At 47.7% G+C, this 27,420-nt stretch overlaps 1 long non-coding RNA gene across 19 annotated transcripts in view; it reads right to left on the bottom strand.

Moving 5' to 3' along the window:
* The window catches only part of LOC105237265, a 493,381-nt gene that overhangs the window by 67,621 nt on the left and 398,340 nt on the right, over positions 1-27,420 (bottom strand). For 17 of the 19 annotated variants that reach the window (XR_004618904.1, XR_004618910.1, XR_004618911.1 and 14 more), the window contains one exon: positions 11,407-11,546. The exons of the other annotated variants lie outside the window; for them this stretch is intronic. This is a non-coding gene — a long non-coding RNA (uncharacterized LOC105237265). The remainder of the gene's footprint in view (positions 1-11,406; positions 11,547-27,420) is intronic. 19 annotated transcript variants of the gene reach the window in all.

The following is a 27,420-nucleotide window of genomic DNA, read 5'->3' on the forward strand; positions in this document are numbered from 1 at the left end:
CTAATATTGGTACAAATTCCCTGAATCTTGATGTTCAGTTTCAGGGTTTTAATTGACTCCAGACTCACACACCATGTGTCCCGTGAAAGACAATAGTCATCTGCAAGATCTCATCACCACCCTCTCCCCCAAACTGTCTGAAACCCTAGAGACTCCTAAGAAAAGGTAGGGATCTTGTCAGATCATTAGCAATCTATTTTCAGAGGCCCTCTGCAAGGTGGTAGTGGCAATATTTATCTGAGCCTGTGATCAAGTCCCTCAGCTATCAAAAACATGCATCCTGGAAAGCTGAGTCTTAAAAAAAAAAAAAAAACCCATGTGTTATATACTGGCCTTCATAATCCTTTCTGGTCAAGGCACTGCCCTTCTGAGGACAAAACAGCAAATAGTAACAACGAAGCACAAATAGGCATAGTTTCCTAACAGAAAACAAAGGGAAAGGAACTGGTCTTAATTTAGGAAATGTACTATTTACCAGTTGGCTTCACTCACACACACAATCTAGATACAGACAAAAACGTAGACACAGGCGTAGATACGGATGTACATTTCTGGTCAACTTCGTCCTTTGAGGATGATAGAGTTGCCTCATTACTGGATGTGCAAACCGAGGCACAGAGCAACAAAACCCTAGAAGCCCCCACACTCATCCTTAGCCCTCAGCTAACTAATAACGTAGTCTCCGTTGTTACTGTTCCCGTTTGATGGTCAGGAACTCTGTTTCATTCATCCCAGGATCCTTCTGCCTAGCAAAGTCTGGAACATAGTAGGTGGTCAGTTAAATCTGACCCCCTGTCTATAAAGTCTGTCACTGATTATTATAACCTGTATTATTGTCCTATCAGCACCAATTCTTCATTGAATCAATGAAATTTCACTGGCTTCCTACTATATGCCAGGTCCTCTGTTGGACAGAGCGATACAGGAATGAATGGAACAGAAATAGTTCCTAACCATCTATTGGGATAAATAACAGCTAAGAATACATTATTGTTTAGTGGAAGGCTAAGGAAGAGAATGGGAGAAGTGGTGGGTGGCTGATAGCCCATCCCACATTAGATATCAGTGTTAGGGAAATCCTCTCTCTCAGAAGGCATTATGACCTCTGCCATGCTCAGATAGTTCAAACCTTATGGTCACGATTGTGTTGCCTTTGGAACACACACACATACATCAGACACATACATCTCCTAGGGCCTAGGGTTACTGGATTTAATAAATTAATTGAATTTCAGACGACCCTCAAATGTTACATGGGATATACTAATACTAAAACAGTTCTCTTTGTTTATATGAAATTCAAAATTAAGCAGGTGTCCTGTATTTTACCTCTCAACTTACTAGAAAATCATTCAACAACTTTAAAGTTAAATGGTATAAAATGTAGATTTTATTGAAATAGAGGTTGGAGACCTAAATTTCATTGGCTATTGTACATATATAATTATTGAGAAGAGTTAACTTTCAAAGAAAGCAGTATCCGAGCAACCTTCTCTTCTGTCATGGTTAATGTAGTTCGTGAAGCCCACAGAACAGCAAGTCTGGTACACAACACACACTCAATATCAACTACGGTCATTTAATTATTTTCATTCTTGCTCATTAATCCATTGTGCTCATATCTATTGAATCTTATTATTTTCCAGGCACTGCACTAGGGTTTTTCACAAACACAATCTCATTCAGCTTTTTGAGCACGCTTATGAGAAAAATATTAACTCAAGATTACAGATGGGGAAACTAAGTCTGGGTGATGCACTATCTTGCCCAAGGTGAGAGAATCCAGGTTTCAACCTAATTCATCTTGATTTCAAGCTTTGGCTTCTCTATCACAGTGAGTGCAAACATAGAGTGTTCAGGCTTTAATTTAAAACTTCAACACAGGGGCACCTGGGTGGCTCAGTCTGTTAAGCGTCTGTCTTGAGCTCAGGTCATGATCTCAGGGTCGTGGGATCAAGCCCTGCATTGGGCTCCCTGCTCATCGGGGAGCCTGCTTCTCTCTCTGCCCCTCCCGCCATGGCCCCCGGCTCATACCTTCTCTCTCCCACTCAAATAAATAAAATCTTAAAAAAAAAAAAAGACCAACTTCATCATAAAGAAAGGAAAATGAATCTGAATCCAAGATAGCTAATTCTAATTAAGCAGTGCTAAATTTATCTAGTGTGTTTTTGCAGCAAGGCCCTCTCTGCTGCGTGTGGTTACTTGTGACGGGTCACCCACCTCTCTTCCCTGCAGGCATAAATAACTCCAAGGAAGGAGTGTGTGGAAAGATGAAGAACAAAGGAACTTGGGTATAAAAATGGCCACATTTGCTAGAATAAACACGGTCAACATTGAGTTGTAGGCCTTAGACTCTGCTCTGGTGATCCAGAACAAAGAGAAGGGCAGACGGAGGGAATGAGGGAGAGTTTTTGTCCAGTATCATTGTCCTCAGGTGTAATGCGTAGGCACCACTCAGAGGTGGAAATGGACTCAAGTCCTCTGGGACAGCTCTTAAGCTCCTTGCCCTCCAGTCTACCATTGGTCTATCAGCTAAACATTAAGGGACCTTTATGGGGAACAAAGTCTGTGAAGTCCCGAGTCATTCATTCAGTATCTGAAAGTCCCCCGACACGGAGAAGTTGCTGCACAGAGTAGGGAACGGGGCTGCAACAGCTTGCAAAGCTGTTCTCCTGGCTAAATGTGGATAATAAAAATAACAACAAAACCTACATCCCCAGTGTATAATTTCCAAAGCTCCCTGTAGTGTAAGTATGATATTCATAATTATGCTCATTTTGCAGCAGAGGTCCCAGAAGACCTGAGAGGTTGGTTATGCTTCTCTCCCAGAGTTTCACAGCACATACGCACGAGAGTTGCCAACAGAAGGCCGGCCCGGAGCAAATGCTGGAGGTGTGGGATCTCATGCTATTAAAGGACATTCTCATGCATCCAATTGTCCATATTTTTTACCGTTTCATTGCTGGGATGAACCTACCTACAGCCATTTCTCCACTGATGCACCGAAGCCCATACTCCTTTGCCTACCCAAAGACATCATTCCAGGTATTAACTCCAGCATCATCAACTGTGACTAGGATACATGATCATCCCCATCAGCATAAGAATATATGCTGCCTTATGTACAGTCATTCATACACAGCAAGGGAGAGACTTTCTGCCCCCATCTCACTTCAATTTTGCATTATTTCTCTATTCCTTTAACATAAAAAAAAGATGGATTGCTAATTGGCTATAAGATTAGATAGATGGATAGACATGAGAAAGCAAATCAACAGATTAACTATGAATCTGGGGGTGGTATATGGGCATTTTAACCCCTCTGCATATTTGAAAATGTTCAAAGTACAATATTGGGGGGGTGGAAGCTGTCTCCATTTTCCTTTTACCTCCTTCCCTATTTCTCCTAAGAGCACTCCAATTAGCCTTTCACCACCACCATCCACCAGCTCTTGTCAATGTCACCAGTGACCTTCATGTTGCTCAACACAGTGGTTCTTCCCAATCCTCTGCCTCTACCTGCACCACTTGACCCCTTCCTCTTCCAACACTTCCCTTCCTCCAACTCAGCTTCTGGGAGATCACTCTTCCCTGGTTTTCCTCCTAGGTCATTGGCTTCTTCTTCTCAGTTTCTTTACATGTTTCTTCTCACCTCCCCAACATCTAAGCAGCAGTGAGCCACAGGACTTATTCCTCAGACTTCTTTTCTGCCCACACTCACATGCTAAGCTCATCTAGGTTCACGGCTTTAAATGATATCTTTACAGATGACTTCCAAGTATTTCTCTTTTGCCCAGCCCTTGCCCCTGAACTCTGGACTCCAATTGCGTATCTGTACTTGGAGGTCTAGTAGACATCTCAATCTTAAAACATCCGAAGTCCAACTCCTGGCTTTATACCAACACTGCCAGTCTCACCCAAATCTGCTTATCACCTTGTGAACAAGCCCAATCTGGTCAGCTGGGGGATGAGGCACCACAGAAATGATAACCAAGGCCCTGCAGGTGACATTCCATCAAATGCAAGACATTTGAGTAAGGCCATCAGCCAGTTACCAGGCAACAAACCAGTTCATGAGAGATACACGTGCAGACTCAGGAGATCAGCTGAGTTGGCCCAGTCAACCCACAGGACTATGAAACCAATAAAAGGTAATTTTCTTAAGCCATTAAGATTTAAGATGTTTTGTTCTTGATGAAAAATTTCAGAATACTCTGTTCTTGGGACGCCTGGGTGGCTTAGCTGGTTAAGCCTCTGCCTTCAGCTCAGGTCATGATCCCAGGGTCCTGGAATCAAGTCCTGCATCGGGCTCCCTGCTCAAAGTGAAGCCTGCTTCTCCCTCTGCCCCTCCCCCCGCTTGTGCTCTCTGACCAAAACAAAACAAAACAAAACAAAAAAAACCTATTCTAGAAAGTACATGTAATTTTAAGCAAAAAGAGTCATTCTTGAAGAAAAATAATTATCTAATTAATTCTTTAAATACATGGACCAGGGAGCTGGTCTTGTCATTTGCCCTTATTTCCTTAAGTAAGTTCCCTCAAACCGTCTCAATTTCTTCACCCAGGAAAGTGTTCATGTTAGGACAGCTTCTTCCAACTACCTTTGACATTTTTGGGTGGAGCTTTTTGCACACTCTCCTGAGTCAATACACACTCCCTTCTCTCAGAACTGCAGACAAGGGATAGAGACAGGTCTACACAATGTGTCCTCCATTTCTTTTTAATGCCATGGGGTATCCCCTGGATTTTAAATCTAACTGGTGTGGTTTACATGGTGAACATGCCTCCATTTTGTATTGACTAACTTTTGAGATTGAATCAAAGTATGCTGAATTATTAAAACCTTAATTTTTGACTCTAGGTTGAATGCAAATAGGGTTTCAAAATTTACCGTATTTCTCAAATTCTTCCATTAATTTTATTAGGAAGCTACTGGAATCGATCAGTTTTGGATGTGATCTGTTCAAAGAGAGTCTAAGGACTTAACAACTGAACATGCCCTAAATCCTGACCCAGAGCAGTTACATTTGCCTTAACAAAATATTACTAACGAATCAGCAGTCTGATCAGATTGCTAGAGTAAAATAACAGACTCCACAGGGCCTAGTAAACCCTAAAGATAACTACTTCCACTCCTTTTTCCTCTTCTCATTCACTTGGGTCTATTCCGGTATACTCTGATCACATGTAGGGAGCCAGGCCCATGAGACCCCCCTGCCCGAGCTCCTCCCACCCAGCCTCATTTACGCTGTTCTCATGTAGGGTTCCACACCTCACTTTATTACATCTGGTTAGCTCTTAATGTATGGCCTCACCACTATGAATTTACCAGCCATCTGCCCTACTAGACTCATACCCCTTAAATTCAAGCACTGAGGCTTATTTACATCTGGATGCCTTGTACCCAGCCCGGGATTTGGCACCATTGCTGGAGCTCCAAATAGGTCTGTTGATGGAATGAGGTAAGAGCTTCATGTCTCATTGTACAGATCTCCCTTGGGCCATCCTCTCTTGGGAAGGTTGAGAGCTAATGAAAACTATGCAAGTGTCTATTACCATCACCATCATCATCATCACTCATTTCATGCCAGTAGCTGTGTTCTCTGGATTTGTTTCCCCAGTCTTTATTATCTAATAAGCAGTGGGAGGCTGGGCAAAAATCCAGGCCTCCTGGCTCTGAGTCAGTTAATCGTTCTTCACAACATTATCATCATTGTCTGATGGAGACGCAGAGAGGTCAACATAGCAAGAGTGGCCGAGAGAAGGCTGGAACAGCTCATCAGAGCCATTGCCCCAACAGACAAGGGGGAAGAAAGTTACCATTCAGAAAACAGTTACCCTGTCCTGTCATTGTGCTTGTCACTCTACGGTTCACCTCTTATTATTTTTTTTAAAGATTCTATTTATTTATTTGAAAGAGAGAGAACTGAGAGGGGGGAGGGTCAGAGGAAGAAGCAGACTCCATGCTGAGCAGGGAGCCCAATGAGGGACTCAATCCTGGGACTCCAGGATCATGACCGGAGCTGAAGGCAGTTGCTTAACCACCTGAGCCACCCAGGCGCCCCTCACCTCTTATTTAAAAAAACTAGACTTGGAGGGCACCTGGGTGGCTTAGTCATTAAGCATCTGCCTTCAGCTCAAGTCTTGATCCCAGGATCCTGGGATTGAGCCCTGTGTCGGGCTCCCCGCTCAGCAAGGAGCCTGCTTCTCCCTCTCCTACTCCCCCTGCTTGTGTTCTCTCTCTCACCGTTTCTCTCTGTTGAATAAATAAATAAGATCTTTTTAAAAAAATAGACTTGGGTTTTTTGAGAAGTTTTAGGTTCATGGCAAAATTAAGAGGAAGGTACAGAGATTTCCCATATAACCTCTAACCCCATATATTTAGCCTAACCTGCTCCACCACCACCATCCCCCACCACAGTAGTCCACTTGCTATAACTGATGGATCCACAATGACACAGCACAGTTACCCAAAGTCCATAGTTTACGTTAGGGTTTATTCTTGGTGTTGTACATTCTATGGGTTTGATCAAATGTATAATGACATGTATCCTCCATTATAGCATCATACAGAGTTGTGTCATTGCCCTAAAAATCCTCTGTGCTCTGCCTACTCATCTCCTCCCTCCCACTATCTTTTCACTGTGTTCCTAGTTTTGCCTTTCCCAGAACGTCCTATGTTGGAATCATACAGCAGGTAACCTTTTCAGATTGGCTTCTCCCATTTAATAACATGCATTTAAGCTCTTCCATGCCTTTTCATGGCTTCATAGCTCATTTCTTTTTAGCGCTGAATAGCAGTCCATTGTCTGGAGGCATCACACTTTATTTATCCATTCAGCTACTGAAGAACATCTTGGTTGCTTCCAAGTTTTGGCAGTTATGAATAAAGTGGCTATAAACATCTGTGTGCAGGGTTTTGTGTGGATATAAGTTTTTTACTCCTTCGGGTAAATAACAAGGAGTGTAATTGTTGGATCATATGGTAAGACTATGCTTAGTTTTCTAAGAATTGCCACACTATCTTCCAAAGGGGCTGCACCGATTTGCGTGTTTCCCCTTTTTAATTCTCACGACGAGGCTGTGAGGTCAGTTATAATATTATAGATGAGGAAGCCAAGCTGCAGTGAATTTTCTAGGCGAGGCAGTGAATAAGTAACTGACCATTCACCACGCTTCAAGCCAATCCCCAGAACATCCTAGATGTTCTACAAATATTTCTACATAGCTTCAGGTGGTTGCTCACAGCCCCACCTCTGGGTAAAATAAGAAATCTATGACATCTACTAATATGGCCAACTTTACTGCAGGCTGGGTAATAGAGGAGAATGCTATTAGAAAAAAACAAACCTACCAATAAACACTATGGTTCTTGAAGACCAAACAGCCCTTCGGGATAGAAGGGGGACCAAAGCAAGCATGTTTCATGAATAGTAATCTGTCATTCCTGAGCCCCAGGAAGTTCAGCTAGGTTGTGTGTGATTCTGCTCCCTAGATCATACATTTCCCAGGCAAACACTGTGAGAATGTGGATGATTTTGGAGGAAGATAGCTCATGAATGTTTCATGGCATCCAAATATTGCATGGAATATACTTACACTAAAAAATTGTCACTTATGTAAAATTCAGATACAACCGGGTATCCTGTATTTTTTTTTTTTTTTTGCCAAATCTGCAACTCTACGTGGGTTTCTTTATGACAGTGAGGATACTGTACCAGAAGACTGGTCCTTCTGTGTCATTGACCAGAATGATGACCCATGTCCATGCTTACATTGACCCCTAACAGGGGGGTAGGGGAAGAACCTCCATTCAGGATTTAAATCACTCTGGATAATCCCTATGAGCTTCCTGAAGTACACAGCCATGGGTCCTGAATGGGGTCCGTGAGCCACAGGGAAGGGAGATGGGAGCTGGAAAGGCAGCCCGCCAGTGTCAGCTCCATGACCATCATTACCACATGGTTCCGTGGCTGATGCATCTTTTCCAGTCCCAATGACGCACACTCGTTCTTAGGACTTAGTCTGCCACAGCTATGGGGGACGGAGGGAGCTGGTTGCATCAGGTGAGGCAACCTCTAGCCTTCCTTACTCTTTATTTATGTTTGGCCTGTGCTCCATTAGCTACTACTCCACACCCTTCACTTCCTTCAAGGTGATGCCTCAGAGGTCCTGCTGGGGAAAGAAAGCTGCCCTGCATGACTAAGAAGGATATGCTGCTCTGCTGAGGGACAGACCCAGCTCGGAGCATGTGTGCCTTTGGGCAGGCAGTCTCCTCCCCTGTAAGAGGGGTGGGGGTGTACTGTAAAGGAGGAAAAGTCCTTTCTCACTTTATTTTTGTAGGAGAAGTCATCCCTGGCTTCTCTCACCCTACACCAAGCTTTGGAAACTCTTGGCAGTCACTCATTTTTTTCCATTCCCTCCCCCCACATCAGAGTTCGAATGAGTATCAAATATATCCTGGACACCAGTGGGCAGATGCTGACAAAAGATGAATAAAATGTGCCCCCCACCCCCACGACCCCACAGTCCAAGAGACATACAGACAAGCACACAGCTGACTGCCATTCAGTATGGGGAGCACCACTGTCGAGTGATGAAGAAGGTTCCAGAGGATGTCTGAGGAAGGAGGGAAGCAAGAAACCCTATGCGAGGGAAGCTGGGAAGAGTTCAGAGATGGGACTTTTGAACTGGGTCTTAAAAGAGGAGTAGGGTTTCACCATTCAGGTGAAGGGCCTGGTGTGTTTAAGGAGCACTGAGAGGCTCCATTAGGACAGGAGAAAGTTCCAGGATGGTAAATGATGACGAAAAGCGGTAGAAGGACTGCTTCCATAGCAATGGGGATAAAAGAGCAGGAGGAATCCATCAAGTTTGTAAGCACCTAGAAGACAATTATTTCTAATGCATCAATTCTCAAAATGCTTTTCCTGGCAACATTAATTCACTTAGGTGATATTGAAGCCTCTTTAAAAATAGCAATGCTAGCAGTGCATTGCAAGGCAATGTGATGCAGGATCCTAGACGGTGCTTAAATGGGAATGTGTCACCCCACTAAGTTTTCGCCTCATTCGAAACACGGATCCCGCGAGAACGGACACATTCCACAAGCAGCATTTATACCGCCTTTCCATCTCTTGGTAGTTTATAACATCCTCATCCTAAATAAGCCTCCAAGAAGGACGAGTGGTGGTTTTCGGGGTGAAAATCAGTGTCTATTCCTTTCAGCAGGAAGCTGACATCTCATTTTTTAAGGGTGACATGCCATTACAAAGATGCATTGAAAGGTTAAACTTCGAACACACTCTTGAACATTCTAAGTGGCACACCGGCTAGAAAGGAGCTCTCATTAGGTGTAATGGCTCTTCCACCTTGAAATGCGGGAGAAGGTCATACGCTACAAGAAAATATAACAACACACATTGGGTAAATACACACTCTCTCGAAGAAATCAGAACAGAACAGGTTTTGTTCACTTTCAAAATGGCGCAGCCCATTATGATAAAGGGAGCCAAGCCCAAAAGTGGAGCCATGCATAGACAGAGTTTTATACAAGCCATTGCACTCTGCAAGAAAAGCATTGGGAGGGCACCCCGATTTTCAGCAAGTACTACTTAATTATCATTATCCTCATTGTGGGCATTTTCTGGAAATGACATTCAACTATCTTGCGTGAACTAAGAACTGTCTCCCAAAAGTCTCCCCAAAAGAGGGGGCTTTATTTTCTCAACTTTGAGGTAGAGAGAGAGAGAGAGAGAGATGGCAAAACAGCATCCCCAAGACTACATAACTAAAGACGGATAGCTCCTCAAAAAATTCAGGCTTCCCTGAAACCAAATGGAGCATCTTTCTGCTAAGGTCCGGAGAGAGTAAATGATTTGTTCAAGTTCACTAGGCCCTGGAGGAGGGTTGGAGTTTGAACCAAAAACCTTGTTTTTCTGAATTCAGATTATGCCCTTTCAGTATGGCAAGAATGGCTTCTTTCCCCAAACCTCTTGACCAACTTTAAACTGGCAGTCAGCTTCCCTCCAACAACTGTAGCATCTGGTGTTTCTGCTCTCTGTTTGAAAGGGAGTAACTCGATAACCTTTAAATCTCTTTTCAGAGGGGAAAAAAAAATATGTATTCACATTTCTGCTACAGCCCTCATGGTTCTACCTGCCTCTGAGCTGGTTTTCTTGGCCTCTTCTGCACCTGGGGGTTTGTTAACAAAACCTCTTTGAGGTTAGGGTGAGAAATGGTAATTCAGCTACTCACAGGAGCTACTGGGAGGCAAGCCTGAAAGGTTTCCAGACAGCCAGCAGGCACAGGTCATGTTCTCAATGGACAAGGGCAAAGGAGCCAAGAGTCATTTTCCCTATGTAGCACATATATGAGTAAGTGTTTGGGGTGGGGAGAGAGGAAGAGACAGAGAGGGAGTGGGGAGGAAGAGGGAGGAAGGAGTGAGGGAGAAAAGGGGGAGAGAAGAGGAGGGAGTTAGGAGAGAATGAGAGATTATACCAGCAGCAGGGAAAATCAGTTTAAATACTTTCAAAATAAATTTAACTTTTGGGCAGAACCTTCGTTTCCAAATAGGCTTACAGAATCCCCATTTTTCTCATTTCAGAGCTTCCTATGGCATCCAGCATTTCTACAAATATTCCTTTGTAGAAAAGTAGCACTGTAAGAACAAAGACGCATCATAAAATAGAAATTAGGACACAACACATTCTCTTCCCAACAGCAATCTATCAAAGGCATGGTTCTGATCTAGGGAGGGGAAGGGCTCCCAAGGTAAGGTGTGCTTTGAGCGTCCCCTCCTACCAGCACGCCAGGAGCTGATCCCGGTCTCACGCATGTACAAGGAAGACCAGGACGAAACTGCCAGAATCATCCCTGTGGGTGGACAGGATGTCAGGCCCCTGTGGCCCCATGCTCTGACTCCATTTTTCCATTTCTCCCTTCAGGTAACTGAATTTGCTTCCCATCACCACAGACTCTGGGCACAGTATTCTGCTTGGAACTCATGACCTTAGTCCAGCATCCATCTCTTCCTCTGTTCCTTTTAGCATAATTAAGAGAGAAGACTTTACTGAACCATAAGGGAGAAAGAATTGAAAATAAAATCAGTGAACATAAAGACTATAAAGAGGGGTGTGGTGTTTGGGGGGAAGCTACTTTTACACCTGCAGGTTCCCCTCCCTTAAAGTTCCTTTAAGAGAGGGCACTCCCATCTAGCACACAAGAGAGGGCCTCAAAGCAATTCTGGCTCAAAGTTCCTCAGTGAACTGCTGGTTGCAGGGCATTTGCATATCATGGAATATTAATCAGCCTAAAAAGGAAGGAAATCCCGACACAGGCTACAGCCGAGATAAACCCTGAGGCCATGATGTTCGGTGAAAGAAGCCAATCATAAAAAGACAAATCCTACCTGGTTCCACTTCTGGGAGCTACCTAGAGGAGTCCGATTCACAGACAGAGGCTGGACGGGGTTGCCGGGGGCTGGAGGCAGGAAGCGCTGGAAGTTTCTGAGTGGGCACAGAGTTTCAGCCTGGCTAGATGAAAACATTTCTGGAGAAGAAGGACAGTGATGGTGACACAGCTTGAATGTAGTGAATCCAGTGAACTTTACATTTAAAAATGGTTAAGATAGTACATTTTACACGTATTTTACCACAATGAAAAAAAATTTTTTTTTAATTTTAAACCCAGGGACATTTCCGCCACAATGTCGTCTTTTCAGCCCTGGTTTTGCTACCTTCAGGAATCTTGGAATCACTAGATTCCACCAATTCTGCGAATTAGCAGCAAGATAGTTCCTGACTTTGTTGGAAACAAATGGGGTTCTATATTAAACTGATTTTTTTTTCCAAATAACTTTAAGGTTCCAACAGAACACACAGATCCCAAGATCTCAGTTCCTCTGTGCTAATTATATCATCCATTTATTCAGCTCCTCATTTAATAAGTAATATTTTGCTCATCGACCTTTTTCAAAACCTGAAGACAATAAGAGCTGTGCTCTCATCCCTTCTTCTAGCCGGAGAGGGGGAAAAAAGCCATATGCATAACTAACTAATCAACAATACACTGAGCTGACATTTACGAAGCTCCCACGATAAGCTAGGAACTGGGCAAATAGAACTATAGGGCCACAAGGTTCTAATTTAATTGTTTCCTATCTAAACTGAATCAAAAGGCTATTGTTTTGTCTACACTCACAGCAACTCATTTAATTCCCGTATCAGTCGATCTTCCTGCAACACCCAACCTGACAGTCCCTAGTCCTGGCTCACCCAGAGCATTACTCCTGCTTCTCTGCAGCAACCATCATGGTGAAGTTCCATGAGGAGCTCAGGAGAAAGCTTTTCGGGTCATCAGTGGGGAGGCAGATGGTGGATGAAGCCATGAGGCTTCACGAGATTCCTCGAGCAGAACATAGATGGCGAGATGAGGAATGAGGAAGACATCTTGAAGATCATCGACGCCCAAGGGGATGGGCAGAGAAATGGAAAGATCACAAGAGAGAGGTGCACCAAATTCAAAGGAGAAAGGGGTCTGCAGCAGAAAGTAATGGTCAACAGAACCTTATATTGTCAAGTAGGATGCGAGGTAAGGGGTCATTAGGATGTGACACATAGGAGGTCCCTGGTATTTTTGGAAAACACTTTCCATCGAGTTGGGTGGTAAAAGCAATGAAACCTGAATAAAATGGAATACAATGGGACAAATAATTGTGGCTAGTTCTTACACGAACATTGACGGAGAAGTGAAGGAGGCATCAGAGAGGAGCCTCGAAGGGAAGCAAGCGGGCCCAAGGCTGAGATGTTGCGGGGGCGGCTATCTGTGCTTGAGTACTTTCGTAGGCTGATTTGAAAAGAGAGAGATTCAAGACTCAAGAAGTAGAAAGGTGGTCAGGTGAGAGGAGGAAAACCCTAGAGTGGTGATTGGTGGGAGCCAGAACCAGGCAAGAAGGCATGCCCTGGAGGAAGGGAAAGCCCTTTTACAAAGGAAAAGCAGACCCGGTTCAATGCCACCTCTTCCACGGAGCCCCTCGTCCAGACCCCAGCTCACCTAATGCCAAGCCCCCTTGCTGACCATGGCAGGGCCACATGCAGAGTGGGCCCAGGGCAATTATTTATAGCATACGAGAACAGAGACTGTGTCTTGAATGGCTCAGAAATGGATTGTGTGTCAAACCCTGTTGTTAAGCCATTGGCTATGGCGTGGGCAGCAGCAAAGCTCTGGCCCCAGAATGATCTGCCACTCACTTCTATTCTCCATCACTGTCTCTCTCCTTCTCATTTAACCCCCAATCTTTTTATTTCGGGTGCATTTCTTCTCCTGAGGACGGAGACACTGGGTCATCTATAATGTGCTGGGAAAATCCAGAGCCCTTTATGAAAAGGCAGGCAGAGCCTTTCTTGTTCACAGCAGGAAATCCGTGCAGTGCTCAGCCATGTATCCATAGGGAAAGGGAAGGCCGAGCTCATCCTCCCCCTTCCCTTGTCCCGTGGGGCACTTTCCTAGAAGCACTAATGGTGCTTCAGTTCATGCAGTGCCCAGCGGTGAAGCGAGGCCTGCTTTTATAAAGAAGTCAGCAGCCACCTGCTCTGCAGGAGGGGGGAGAAATCGAACTCTCAGTAGAGAGACGGTGGGCGGCACTCTGTCTGCCAGCTGCCACAGCCCCGCCACCCCTCCCCACTGCTGGGCTGAAGGACCCAACAGAGAGGCTCAGCCCAGCCCACAGAAGAAGAGCTGGCCTCTCGCAGAGGGGTGACTCCCCTCCTTGTCCACGCCTGGCCTAAAACTTCAGTCTCTGCAGGTAGGCCCTGACCCCGGCCTCCTCCTGAGAACACACTTTCTGCCTCCTTCCAAAGGCAGCCCCACCCGGTGCCCCAGACGGAGGCCTGGGATAACTGGCACCCTGGAGATACAGCTCTCCCTTCTTCCCTTTCACTGTGGCGTCTGCACGAAGTGCACTCTGCTCCTGGTCCCTTCTGCCCTGCTTCAGCTACTCATAGCCAGCAGTCGCCTCCTGCATCTACCTGCCAGGACACCACGCAGGACCCCGCCCCATGCCAACCCCTCACCTGGGCCCCACCACCCATTACTCACTGACCAGACTTTCTCATTCCACGCTGGCCTCCACCTCCTCTGATTACAAGACTGGAAGACGCACAAAGAGGCCTCCACCACCCCTGCCTCGGAGCCGGCTGAGGAGGGCCTGGGTGGTACAGGGAGGGGTCCAGAAGCAAGCACGCTGGGGTCAAACTGCAGGCTGGATAGCCAGCCTACTAGCTAGGGACCCTAGGCAAGTAGCGTTACCGCTTCCAGCTTCGGTTTCCTCATCTGTGCAATGGGCATTTTAACAGAGCCAGCGGAGGCAATGTAGTGAAGGGAATGGCCCGGGGCTGACATTGTGTAAGTGTTGGTATTCTCATCAGCAGGGGCTGCATGAGCGGCAGGGGAGTTCTGGAGGGTGTCTGCAATGGAAAGGGAAAGCAATGGTGGAACAAAGCACCTACTCCGTGCTTAGGCTTTTATAGTTAATTCTCAAAACCAGCATTATTCCTGCTGTAAGGCAGAAGCCAAAAAGCCTCGGGAGGTTAACTGACAGATTGAAATCTGCATCACTAGCAAGGGATGGTCAGCCAGGATGCCTGCAGGAGGACCAGCAATCTGCAGGTGCACTGGGCTGCCCTCTGGACATTGGGGGAGGAAGCAAGAAATGGAAAGTGGGTCTGACTCCCTGAGGAGGCGGCCATGCCTCCAGGACACCTGTGAAGCTCCATGAGCAGACACGCAGGGTGCTGCCTATGGTCAGCACCCCACCGCCCAGAGCAAATGGCCTTCCACTGGCTCTTCAGCACCCAACCAAAGGAACAGAAGGCAACCAGAGAAAAAAGCAGGTACACCTAGGTCTGCTAGAACCACGCAGCTCAAAAGAACCTGAATGTTCCAGCTCTGGCTCCAGAGTCACACCCAGGGTTCTGTCCTTCCTGCTTATGGTCTGAAGCCCACAACACGCCTGTGTGAGGACTGGGTCTCTCCACCCCGCTGCTGATCGTTCCGAACCCCATCACACCCAGCAGGGTACAGGATCACTATTGACAGCATTACTGAAAGGACGTCGGTGAATCTCTGTGCCACACAGGGAAGCACACGTGGGCAAGGGGAACCAATCACGATGGGTGGGTTACAGTCTGCACAGTGCCGGGGGCTCTGGGCTGTTCAGGGAAAGATTCCCAAGTCGATTCATTCATGTGTTTATTCAGCATGCATTTTGGGTGGCAGGTAAAACCACACATGGGAGATCCCAAAGCTGTTAAAACAGAAGGCTATGGCAGCTTTGGGCGTGTGAACGAGGGGCAGGTGCCGGGCTGGGGGTCAAAGGCAGGAGGTGGATAATTCTATCTGAGACTAGCAGGAAGGGCTTGCTCGGCAAACAAGAAGGCAGGAGCTGCTGGGCAGCCGGGAGTCCTGATGTATGCATGATAGGTGTCATTAGTGGAGTTAAAGGCAGTTCAGTCCAAAATCAGGGAGCACTGGGACATTGTACAACATCCCCAAGTACTCAGACATGCTGACCATGGAGAGAAAGAGAGAGAGAGCAGGATAAGGACTCGAGACTTTAGCCCCAACCCTATTTCCTTCTTGGGTGGGCATCTAGGCTGGGCTGCACGGGAGTCTCTGCCTAATATTTGAGTCCTGGGCCCTGGGGAGAGTCGATATTTTTGATAGTTGCTGAGACATTCTGCGCTGCAACCCTCAGCTTCTAGATGTAGCTGAAATACGACAAATTGAGCCTATGGCTGGGAGGGGGTTGCTTTAGAGGACCCCTTCCAGGCTGCGACTGTCTTCATCAAACCACCCATCTCCCCACTCCCCCAAATGCCCTTCCTTCTAAGGCAGGTGTGATTAGGAAAATGACCAGTCTCAAGCTAAAAATACAAATGCTTCATGTTCCTCCACAGGGGGAAAAAATAAGACAAGAGAATCTATGAAAGTAACAAGGAATTTCATCCTTCAGTGGGCTTCAGAATGGATATTTTAGGCTCAGCCATCCGTAAACATTGGGTAATATCATAGTCTTGTAGTGCAGAATGAATTCCGTGGAACGAGCCACAAATCTGCATTAGGCCCAGCAAGGGGGGGTTGTCCACCAGCACTTAGAACTCTAAGCAACGTCTGGCATCCTCTGTGCCCAGGTAAACAGACCTCACAGCCAAAGGCCAATCAACCAAATAGCAAAGCACTGCTGGGATGAGCAGGGGGACCTCAGGCCCTGAGCTCAGGCAGCGCGGCGGCTGGGGCAGGGGCCTTCAGGCAGGATTCCCCATCACGTCAGCCCCCTGCCTGTGACCAGCCTTGTACCCTAGCCACTGCAGGGCTTATATGGCACAGAGTGGTTTGGCCCCAACTTCTGCCTACATATTATCTCCTACCGCTCCCCGCTTCAAGCCTCACCCTCAATTCGCCACCGGAAGAGACAAGGCTGTCTGTCCCTCCTCTGTCCTCCCGCCAACTCCTGCAATCCCTGGGATTCTGTCCTTGTTATTCTCCCCACATGGGTCAGACATTCCCCAGGCCTTCAGCTCCCAGCTTAAACATCACACACCCCGGAAGCCCTCCAGACCCCAGAGCGGATTAGCGAGCTGCCTCTTCTGCAGTGACTTGTTGATGTGAGGCAGTAAACACCAAGCCCATCACATGCTCAAGGCCACCTCTCCCCAGCCCCGTCCCAGCTTCCTCCTCATCTTGCTGCCTTAACCAAGCTATGTGCACACATACACACCTTTGAGTCCCCCTCGCTGAGCCTGCCATGATCCTGCTGACGTCTGAGCCACCGTCCATGCCATTTCCCCAGGGATTTTCCCATCTTTGTCAAACTGAATTAAAGACTCAGAACTTCCTCCTCATCCTTCAAGGATCAGCTCAAATGTCACCTCCTCTCTGAAGCCCCCCACCCCAACCAGAACCCACAGACCTGCCCTCAAACAGGTGCCCCTCAGCCCCTGGTGCCCCCCCACCCCCTCTGCTCCCAGCAGTTTGCTCACGTGTGGGTCCCAGATGGAAGATGAGATTAATGCCCAGGTCTAAGGGAACTTCCATATCCCTAGTATCCACACAGCTTGTGACTCACAAGAACCTACGTCACCACGAAAACGGCAGAGGAAAAATAAAGCAAAGGGGTTTGCCTCCCTCATTTTATGAGCTAGTAAGCTGTGTTGCAGGAGGAAGGAGCTGTCTGGAAGCCCAGGTGCATGGTCTCCACTCTGACTCTCACTGCTGCTCAGGAGCACATGTCTGTGAGCACCAAACAGCAAAGCAAATGCTGCCCTGGACCACGGTGCCCAGTATAACCAGCTCTATCCATTTGGGATTTGGGAAAAGTACAGCAGGTTTCATAACAGCTGGCATTACGGGGGCTTCACAGTGCCTTTGCCCGGTCCCACACTCAACATTTTCATGTTTAATTTCCTTTTATCCTCACAACGACCTGATGGGTTAAGTCTAACCACCTGCTACTCTACAGAACCAGAAACCGAGACAGCGAGCGTGGAAGCCTCTGCCTGGCCAAGTCCCACCGGTATCGAGTGGTCACGCTGGCATCGGGGTTTCCAGTCCAGTGCCATGGCCCCCAAGCCATAGCCGCCATGCTAGCTCCACATCTTCGCACGTGGATTTCTTCAGCACGTTTGGGGACTCTGGTTGGCGCATGGAGAGACTGCGCAGCTTGCACACGTGTAGATAACTTGTCAACGGCGGGCTTGCTCACAACACATCTTTTTCATCCCTCCTCCCCTGACTCATGAAGCTGACAGAGTGGTGTATTGGATTTCCAAAGCAGTCTTTCATTAGCAAAATATATTCTTTTGATCACCCTCAGTCTCCCTAAAGTTGCAATGGCTGAAGATCAAGTTGCCAACTGGAAGTCCATTCATCATGGAGATACACATCAGCCACCCACCATCTCCACACACACAAGCTGCTACCTTCAAAAAGCCCACATCAGCTAGTAGACAGCTGGTGGGAGGGCAAGACCTGGTCCTGAGAAGGTCTGGGTTGGAACCCAAGCTCTTCTATGTGTGGGCCAGCATGACCTTGGGCAAGTCCCTTTCCTCAGGGCTTTTCTTCATCTGTACAGCAAGTTTGGGCCCCTATAAACTACTAAATGACTGAATAAATGAACTGATGAATTAATGAATTATATAATATACCCACTGTCTTCCTGCTCAAAGATACTATAACTCCAAAGCATTTTTCTAAAGAATAGCCCGGCTTGATTATTGGCCAAGGCAGAATCAAGGCAATCGGAGGTAAAACCAGCACACTTGTCCAAGGTTAGCCTTAACTTATAGTTCCTACAGCAATAGGGCTTTAAGCTAGACCCAAAGCATGATATTGGGTTTGCGAATGTTGGGCTTCTCCTTTCCACCCACATTGAAGCCCAGCTGTCCAAGCGCAGGCAGCCGGCAGGGGTGAGTGGCTGCAGAGAGTTGGGGCGGATGAGTCGAGCAACAGCTGACCTCTCAAGGTCACTCCTAGCTCCAGATTCTCCAATTCAGTAATAGTCCCCGTGAATAATAGATCTGGTCTCTGACACTGTGCGTGATAAAGTGACCTGGTACAAAGTCCTATTAAGATAAATCACATTTAAGTTTAGGAAATTATATGTTTGAATCCTGTAATTTAATGTCACCATGACGCCTGAGAGGAAGGAGAGGAAACTCAATTAGAGGCTAATTAGACCAGACAACTCACGAGGCCTGGGTTGCCTTCCTGCCTCTGCTGAAGGGAGTGAAGCAGAGCAGCCCATAACGTAGCCCCTGTGACTTAGTTTCCCCACTTGTAAATTGGGGACGGTCCTTGTGAAAAAGAGAGGGTGGAGGTTGCTGCATATGCAGAGGAGGGGGGGGCTCCTTAGCACCTGCCCTGACCCCTCTGGCTTCCAGGATGGGGGGTGAGGGGACGAAGGGGTCCCAGGTAGGCTTCGGAGGATCTGTGAACTCTGTCCCATGAGCTGTAGCATCTGTATGTGGGTCAAGTTTGCAGAGGAGCAGGTCTGTCATGGCTTCCAACAAAGCTTCCAAAGGTGGTGGAGCCAAACCACCACAAACTACTGTTCCTCTCATCCCTTCTGGCATCCACAGCTCCAAAAAGTCCCCATCTCACCAAAACCTTCGCATCCAGGCTGCTTTACTAGCCTCTGCTGTGACCCATCTTGCTGCAGTGGTTGGCCATGGTCACCATCCTACTTTCTCACTCCCTGATGTTCTGCCATCACCCTCATTCCCCTTGAAACTGCTCCCTCCAGGGTTCCCGTGGTCTCCTTGGAGCCACCTCCATCAGTCCCTTCTGACCTCTGTCCAGCATCAACCACTCTTTGCCCCTTAACTGTATCTCTGTCACCTTTTGGCATCTGTGACCCCAGACACTATCCTTCCAGAATCTTTGCTAGGCAAGCACATCTGGTATTTCTCCTGGGCTCCATCCTTGTCCTTTCTCCACCCAAGCTACACAGCCTCCCAGACAGCCCTGCCAACGCCTCCATCCTGGTAAGCCCAGGTCTAACGCCACCTGGACTTCTTCTGGAAGATTCAGACTGCTCTATCATTCATTTCCCACCTGTTTCACGGAGATGAGCTAATGACAAACTCAGTTGCTACGGGCAGAAAAATTCCCCTAAGTTTCTTCTATCTATCAACCCTGATATTCTGGGGACACAAAATTCTGGGACTTGTGAGATTTCCTGCCGAGTGGAGGTCTTTGGGGGAGAGGAATATTCCATCAGGGGATCATGAGGATTAGGGTTCCCATGGAGATGTTAATGCTTTGAGGGGGACTCGACCTTGGGAGCAGAGGTTCCAGAACACAGAGCGAGAATAAGTAGGTGTGAAAGGATGGGCAGAGACTGTGCTGGGGACGTAGAGGCCTTAAGAAAGAAGTGACAGCATCAGTCAAGAGGAAATGTCCTCTAAGTAGTAAGTAGGGTCAAGGGCAGAGTGGGGTTTAGGGGAAGGAAATGGATGGAATCAATGGACCTTTAGGTTCACAACGGACTATGGACACAAGTTTTCTGTAACGCTGCTCTCACCCCATTTCCTGCCAGTCTGAGGCCCAGCATGTTTCACCTGAGCTTGGGTGGGGAGCCAGTTGGGACTGAAGACAAGAAACTTGGCAAGGGATGCAAGCCCATGATAGCAACCTTCATTGCGGGGCGGCGGGGTNCACAAGTTTTCTGTAACGCTGCTCTCACCCCATTTCCTGCCAGTCTGAGGCCCAGCATGTTTCACCTGAGCTTGGGTGGGGAGCCAGTTGGGACTGAAGACAAGAAACTTGGCAAGGGATGCAAGCCCATGATAGCAACCTTTATTGCGGGGCGGCGGGGGGGGATGCAGGCAGGGAGGCCTCTGACATCAGACAAGCACTGAAGGGTGACAGAAACAGGGCATGAGTTTTTGGCCTCCCGTAATGAATATCAGAGGATTTCCTTTATGACTGCTTTGACCAAATGATGATGGGGAGAATAAGGACTATGTAGAAATAATAAAAGGAGAGCCTCTCTCTGTGCAGCATGGCCTTAGTACCATAGAAGCTTTAATAACCTCAGATACAAATTCTATCAATACATAAAAACTCACCTGAAAGTTTGTCTAAATTTCTTTTGCATTTATACGCTTCTGTGTATTTTTCAAAATAAATCTTTAAATTTCTTTTTCTTCCCAGCCCCTCTGGCTGAACACGACAAATATTGACCAAAACAGAAATTAAAGTTAAAAATGTATAAATTCATAAAATGCTTTTAAAAAATAGAAATACTTCAACTTTCAAACGATGTGTTTTGTAAGTTTACAGCATTTATGCCTCTGAAGTTATTAAAGCTTAACATCGCTGGGCTAAAGCTTTCGGGATGCATTGTATTTAAAAATCACCATCTTAGCCAATCCTCATAATAATTCCCTGAAGGTAGGTACTGTTATCACCCCCCATCTTTACAGACAACAACCAGAGGGTCAGGAAGGTTAAGAGATTTGCCTGAGGTTACTTAGGGAGGAATTCCGGAGCTGAGGCTCCTGCCTCCTGTGAACAAAACGAAATTTAACCTAAGGAGAGGTCTGAGAAGGAGGCCCCCAGTTCCGGCAGCGGCTTCTCTCAGCGGACCTGCCAAGCAAGAAGCCTTGTGAAATAGCAAGGAGCGGTTCCAACAGACCCCCACATGGACAGAATACAAAGCAAGGAAAAGCAGAGCGTGAGCCTGAGAGAAGGTTATCTCAGGAGGGACCCTCCAGAGTGTAATCAGAATCGGTGAGGGTCAGGCCTGGAAGGGACAGGCTGGGAATTGTTTCATCTCCGTCCATACTCCATATGGGCCTTGATGTTTATACAGACCGAGTGCAGCTCCTGGGGTCAGTTTTAATTGGGGGTATGGGGACCAGATGGGGAAGGACTAAGGGCAGGTAAAAAGAAATCCAAAGGGAGCCAGGAGAGTAGCAGGGAATGGAAATGAAGAAGAAACACAGGATTTGGTAAACACAGGCGATGTATGCTTGGATGCTCAAATATTAATCAACAATATATTTTAATAGCATAAAACACCGGTGAGCTTTGGAAGGAACATGATGGGCTTCAGATACCCTGAACAATGGTATTGTCACTCCAAGTTGTTATGACCTCATCTTTGGTAGGAGCCTCAGTGACACCACAAGCAAACAGTCCAGGTGTCAGACAAGGCATGGGTCAGCGGCACCCACATGATGATGGCATGGTGACCGAAATGCTCGAGTAGCCACCCCCTCACCATCTAGCCCCATCTGCAAATCCCAAGGCTGCATGGCCTTTCCTAACGAGAAAGGCTCCCCGATGAGCCACTATGGGACCTCAGGTACATGCTGGAACATCTGCGATTCGGTTTTGACATCTGTGAATTGGGATGAGTTCAGGTTTGTGGTGACTGTCGGTGGGTACACCATGTGATAGGACCAGCACAGGCCCAGGCACGTGATAAGTGGGGATAAACCAGGCCTAGAGCCTCGTCCCTGTTTCTAGCTGTTCCTCCTCTGGGCTGCTTTTAGGGTTGAGGCTTCCAGAAGAGCAGCAAGCTATCTGCCCTCAGACAGCGTGTGGTGCTGGGCCCTCAGCCCAGGGACCCGAGCTCCCAGTCACCTGCTGTTCCCCCAACTGCCTAATCTCTCCCAGAAGGGCCGGCCAGCCCAGGCTCAGACACGGGAGACTCGGCTTGCTCCTTGTCTGATCTGGGGAGACCACCCTTCATCTTCTAAAGATGAAAAGCAATGAAACACAGATTTTCTTAGACCAGTGGTATAACAGGCTGAGCACGACATGGACAGAAATAGGACTTAGTGGTGGTCTCTAAATGCCACGGGATTCTGCTTGTTCCCGAGGGAGACACGAGATTGCAAGCGTGGCCAGCATCCAGAGAAGGAAGAGAGAAACCGCCCACATCCACTGAACACTCGCAACGTGCCTGAGGCCTTTCACGTACAATGGCTTCGTGCTCCAGAGACAAAGCACGTTCAAAAAGAAGCAGCCCGTCATCTGGGGTCACTTGCTCCTCAGTGAGGTGAGTCCAGAGTCCCACGCACCTGACTCCAAAGGCCCCGTCTCTGTTCTATGGAGACACCTCTCCAAGGCAACTATCAGGTCAAGGAGATAAAAAAAAGCACCCCAACCCGGGACACCGGAAGGTCATTCACCATCTAACCTTCCCACCAGCACAGAGTGAGCAAGTGGGGAGCACACCTGGAGAAGCTCGGGAGGACAACCTATTTGGGGACGAGATGAAGGGCAGAGCAGACTGTGGAATCAGGCCTACCTGGGCGTGAACCCAGACTCCTTCAGCTTCACCTCCTCAAGCCCAAGATGGGAGTAACAGCAATCCCTGTCCCTGTCACAGGATCCTGAGGCTCAAAAGGCCAAAATGCTCGCGACGTGGCGAATGGCATCTAAATGCTGTTTTCCTCTTCCCTCCCTTCTAGAGGCTCAAGACCATGCTTCAGAACAGGCCTTGGTGCTTCTCTCTTCTCAAAAGCTTCTGGCCTTGGGGTCTTTTTAAAGTTGTAGTTACCACACAAGGTTGCATTGGGTATAGGTGTAGGACACAGGGATTCAACATCTCACCACCGCCATCACATGGCACTAATAGTGGCAGCTCTGTTCCATACGCTGTACTGTTTGTCCCCATGACTTACTCATTCCAGAGCTGAAAGCCCACATCTTCCACTCCCCTCCACCCATTTTGCCCCAACCCCATCCCCTCTGGCAACTCTCAGTTTGTTTTCCCTATTTATGGGTTGTTCTGCTTTTCGTCTTCTTTAGATTCCCCACATGTAAGTGAAATCCTATGGTATCTGTCTTTCTCTGATTCTTCTCACTTAGCATAATACCCTTTAAGTCCACCCGTGTTGCTGTAAATGGCAAAGGTCTCATCCTTTTTATGGCTGAATAATATTCCATTATATAAGGAATTATATGTATTAATACATCATATATATTATACAATATACACATACCCCACACTCACAGGGGTTCCTTTTTATCCACATCCTTGCCAACTCTTGTCTTTTGGATTCTATCCATTCTGACAGCTCTAAGGTGATATCTCATTGTGGTTTGGATTGGTGTTTCCTTGGTTAGTGATTTTGATGTGTGTTTGCTTTTAGCCTCAGTTTGCACATCAGAAAACCTGAGACAGGCAGGGCTGCTATGGACAGCTGCTCAGGCAGTGCACTGTACAACTCCAGGGCCACGGCATGACGATCTGTGACCTTTCCTACAGAGAGGTTTGTGAGAATTTCATGAAGTTTTGTTAGATCAGTTTGGAAAATGCCCCAGACTGTGTGAAGACTAGCCATCATCACAACAGTTACCAAAATCGGTTTTACAATTACCCTCTATGCAGATTCTCTGCAGAGTCTAAACTTTGGTAGTATTTTCTCTCAACTCTACAATCGGCATAAGCACAAGAGCAACACACACAGACTTGAACCCAAGCGTACAAGTATTCATCACCATTCCAAGACTGCTCTCTCAAAACAGTACTTTTCAAACTCGAATGTACATGTGAATCATTCGGAAAATTCTGTTTAAAATGCAGATTCTGATGGGGGGAGAGGTTTTGGGGGAGAAGAGAAGGAGGTGCTGAGCTTCTGCATTTCCAACAATCCCCACAGACTCAGTTATAGTGAGGATGACGTGGTTTCACACACCAAACGCTGAGGAGCAAGTTGGTAACATTCACAGCACCTGGCCTTAGTGTAAGAGATGGACTTTCCCTGAGGAAGAGCCAAGAGAAATGCAGAGTCCTCAAACTAACACCTGTAGGCCAAATCCAGCCTGGAGCCTCTTGCCTCAATAAAACTGTATCTACCCCCACATATTTACATATTGTCTATTGTATTTATAATGCAGCCATACCCCTTTTTTTGCATATTGTCTAAGGCTGTTTTTGCATAACAGCCACGGAGTAGGTGTGGCAAAGACTGTATAGCTTGCAAGCTGGAAAATATTTATCTGGTTCTTTAAGAACAAGTTTTCTGAACCCTGAAGGAGATGGCCAAGCACTTAAAGTGAGGCAAACCGGTGTTGAATGGGAGCAGGGGTAGAGATGAGACACAGGAGAGAAAGACACTCAAAATCCAACACGCTTCCATGTGCCGTGTCGTTAGCCCTGGGGTCCGGCCCGTTCACTTAGAGCAGAGTTAGTTTCTGTCGCTCCCTCCCCACAGCAGGATAGATTAGGTCTCCTGGGGTTTCCCTGCTGAAGGAGAGCCCCAGCCTCAGTCACTGAGGCCCTAATGCAGCCGCAGAAGCCGGCTCGTATGCAGGGTAACGGGATTCCACTTGTTGTGGTCCAAGGTGTTCTGGGGAACCCAGCTAGCCAACCACCCCTCAGAGGGCCACTTCCTCCTGCCACTATGCCACCAAGTGGAAGTTGAAAGGTTGGCCACAAATAACTATAATAACCCCTGGTGGTTATTTCAGTATTTGTTCCTGAAACACTTTACGGCTCCGTAGACTCTCAGAGCCATGCTATACCTTAGAAGTCCTCTGTTCTGATCCCACGCAAGAGTCCAAAGTTCTTCCAACTAGGATTCTGACCATGTGACTCCATCCTCTGCTTGAACATACTGATGGTGGGGAGCTCACTACCACACATTCTTGCTCTAACCATTTTCAAGTAAGTTACTGAAATGAGTTCACAACTGCTTCCAAGTGGTACCCACCGAGTAGTCATTAGAGAGCCAGACAGAGTCTCAGTCATGTCACTGTGACAGAACATCTTGGAGAGGATCTTGGAGAAGCTGTTTCTCCACCAGGAGTCCCATTCCCTCACGGTTCAACTGGCTTGGACCTAACTGAACATGCAGAATGTTCCTGAGGGTCAATTAGGCAGCACTTGTCAGGTGTTCACCTGCATTAGCTCTTGATGCTCATGCCAGCTGTAGGGCCTGGAGATTACTTAGGCTCATTTTAAAAATAGGCTGAAGCTCAGAAGGGTGACTGGCTCCGCTGCGGAGTGGAGGGGAGTGGAGGGTTTCAAATCCAAGCACACATGCTATAAACTCAAGGTTCTGCGAGTCTCTTCACTTACCGCTCAGGAATATAGGGGACAAGCTGGGGACAAGGAAACCCTCAAGCCTCCCAGTTCTGGACTTGAGGACTCCAAAATGGGCCCCTGGAGACTTCAAATCAATCCGTTCAATCTCAAACTCTTCGTTTAGAGAAATGAAATGTTTTATCAACTTCTTCAACAGAAATCTGATTTCCGTCCTTGTCACCACTTTATCATTTCCTCCCAGCTGCTATTGAGGTCACAGCTTCGGAGACAGTTAAACATCTGTCACGTGTAGTATTATTGTCCCCATTTTTCACCAAAGAGAAGCGGACTGGCACTTGCTGGAAACGCTGGGATGGAGACACAGCTGTTCGTGCACCTGAGTGTGCACAGGGCCGGCGTCCACACTGCGTGGTGGTGAAGCACGGGGTTGTCAGGCCCACAGGGGAGGGGAGTGGGACAGGCGGGAGCACGGTGGCCAAGGGACAGGTCCTCCTGTGCATCTGCACCCCCTGTGCCCGCCCCTCAGCTGTCTGGCTGCCCTGCCACCCCTCACCTATTTGGAGGCCTCAACACCTCTCACCGGAGTTATTTCAGACCTTCATGCCAGCGTCTGTGGCTCCAGCCAGACCCTCTGCAAATTTTTCCCCATGTTACCAGTCAACCACCAAAGAGATTTTTCTCCATCTGATGTCACACTCTGCTCTCAATCCTTCAGTGCCTTCGCACTGTCCCAAGATCAAGTCCGGATTCGGGGACACGCAGCAACAAGGTGCTGTGCCGGACTTCTGCCTGTACATGAGCCCCGTCCGCAACCACGGCTCCAGTGTTCTCAGGCCCAGCGAGAGGCTTGTGTGCACTTCCCTGCTTGGTCAGGCCCCCTCGGCCTGGAAGCTGCTTTCCAACTCTCCAAGACAGATTCAAGATGGTCCCAGGTGCTCTGACGCTTCTTCCTCAGCAAGGGGGGGGGGGTTCTGTGCTCTCCCGCTGTGTCTGCGGAGCCCTTGTGCCTGCCTTGAGCAATGGGGCTCTGAGAAGGTGACACCCTGCCAGCTTGTGGCCCCCGACTTTACGAGACTGGCGGCTGCCACCTCCGCGCTCTTGGAGCCCTGAGGTGCATATAAGAAGCCCGACTGCCTTGCAAGGGGGGCCCCAAGAGGGACACCTGGAGAGTCCTTGAGACTTTAGAGAGAGGCTGGCCCCCAGCTGGCCCCACCAAGGCACTAGGCATGTGAGGAAAATCCTCTTAGACCCACCAGACCAGACTACCTTCCAGCTGAAGGTTATGAAATGACCCGAGCACCACACAGAGAAGAATCCCGCAAATACCTCAGCACCTCAGGGAGAAAAATCCCCAAAACTTCTCCAAACTTCAGACTCCCAGAACAGGGAGACAGAGTGACATGATGGCTGCGTCAAGCCACTAGGTTTTGGGGCAGACAGTTATGCAGTTTAACAGATAACCCAGATATTTTCTCTCCCTTCCGTTGACTAACCTGCATCATGCATCCTCCAGCTCAGGGGCCCCTTGCTCTGGAAAGCCATTTCCGATGAGACGTCCATTTTAGGTGCCTCCACTCTGTTTCCGTAGGAACCCCCCCCCATCACAGTGTGCCTAGCTGCTGGCTCCCCCCCCCCCCCCCCCACTGTTCTAGGCTCCAGGAACTGTGAAGGAAGTGGTGCATAAATTATGGCTAGCGCGAGGTGGTTGGGTAAATATTCCAACAAAAATATAATGAGCTGCTACGTGGCCATCAAACATCTCCATGTGAGAAAAGCCATTGCTAACCTTATGTGAGAAGACAGTTGATAAGTCCCCGCCCCAGACCCTTGCACTCACCTGAATACCAGATCCAGCTTATT

The sequence above is a fragment of the Ailuropoda melanoleuca genome, chromosome 12, assembly GCF_002007445.2.
Source record: "Ailuropoda melanoleuca isolate Jingjing chromosome 12, ASM200744v2, whole genome shotgun sequence".
NCBI lineage: Eukaryota > Metazoa > Chordata > Mammalia > Carnivora > Ursidae > Ailuropoda > Ailuropoda melanoleuca.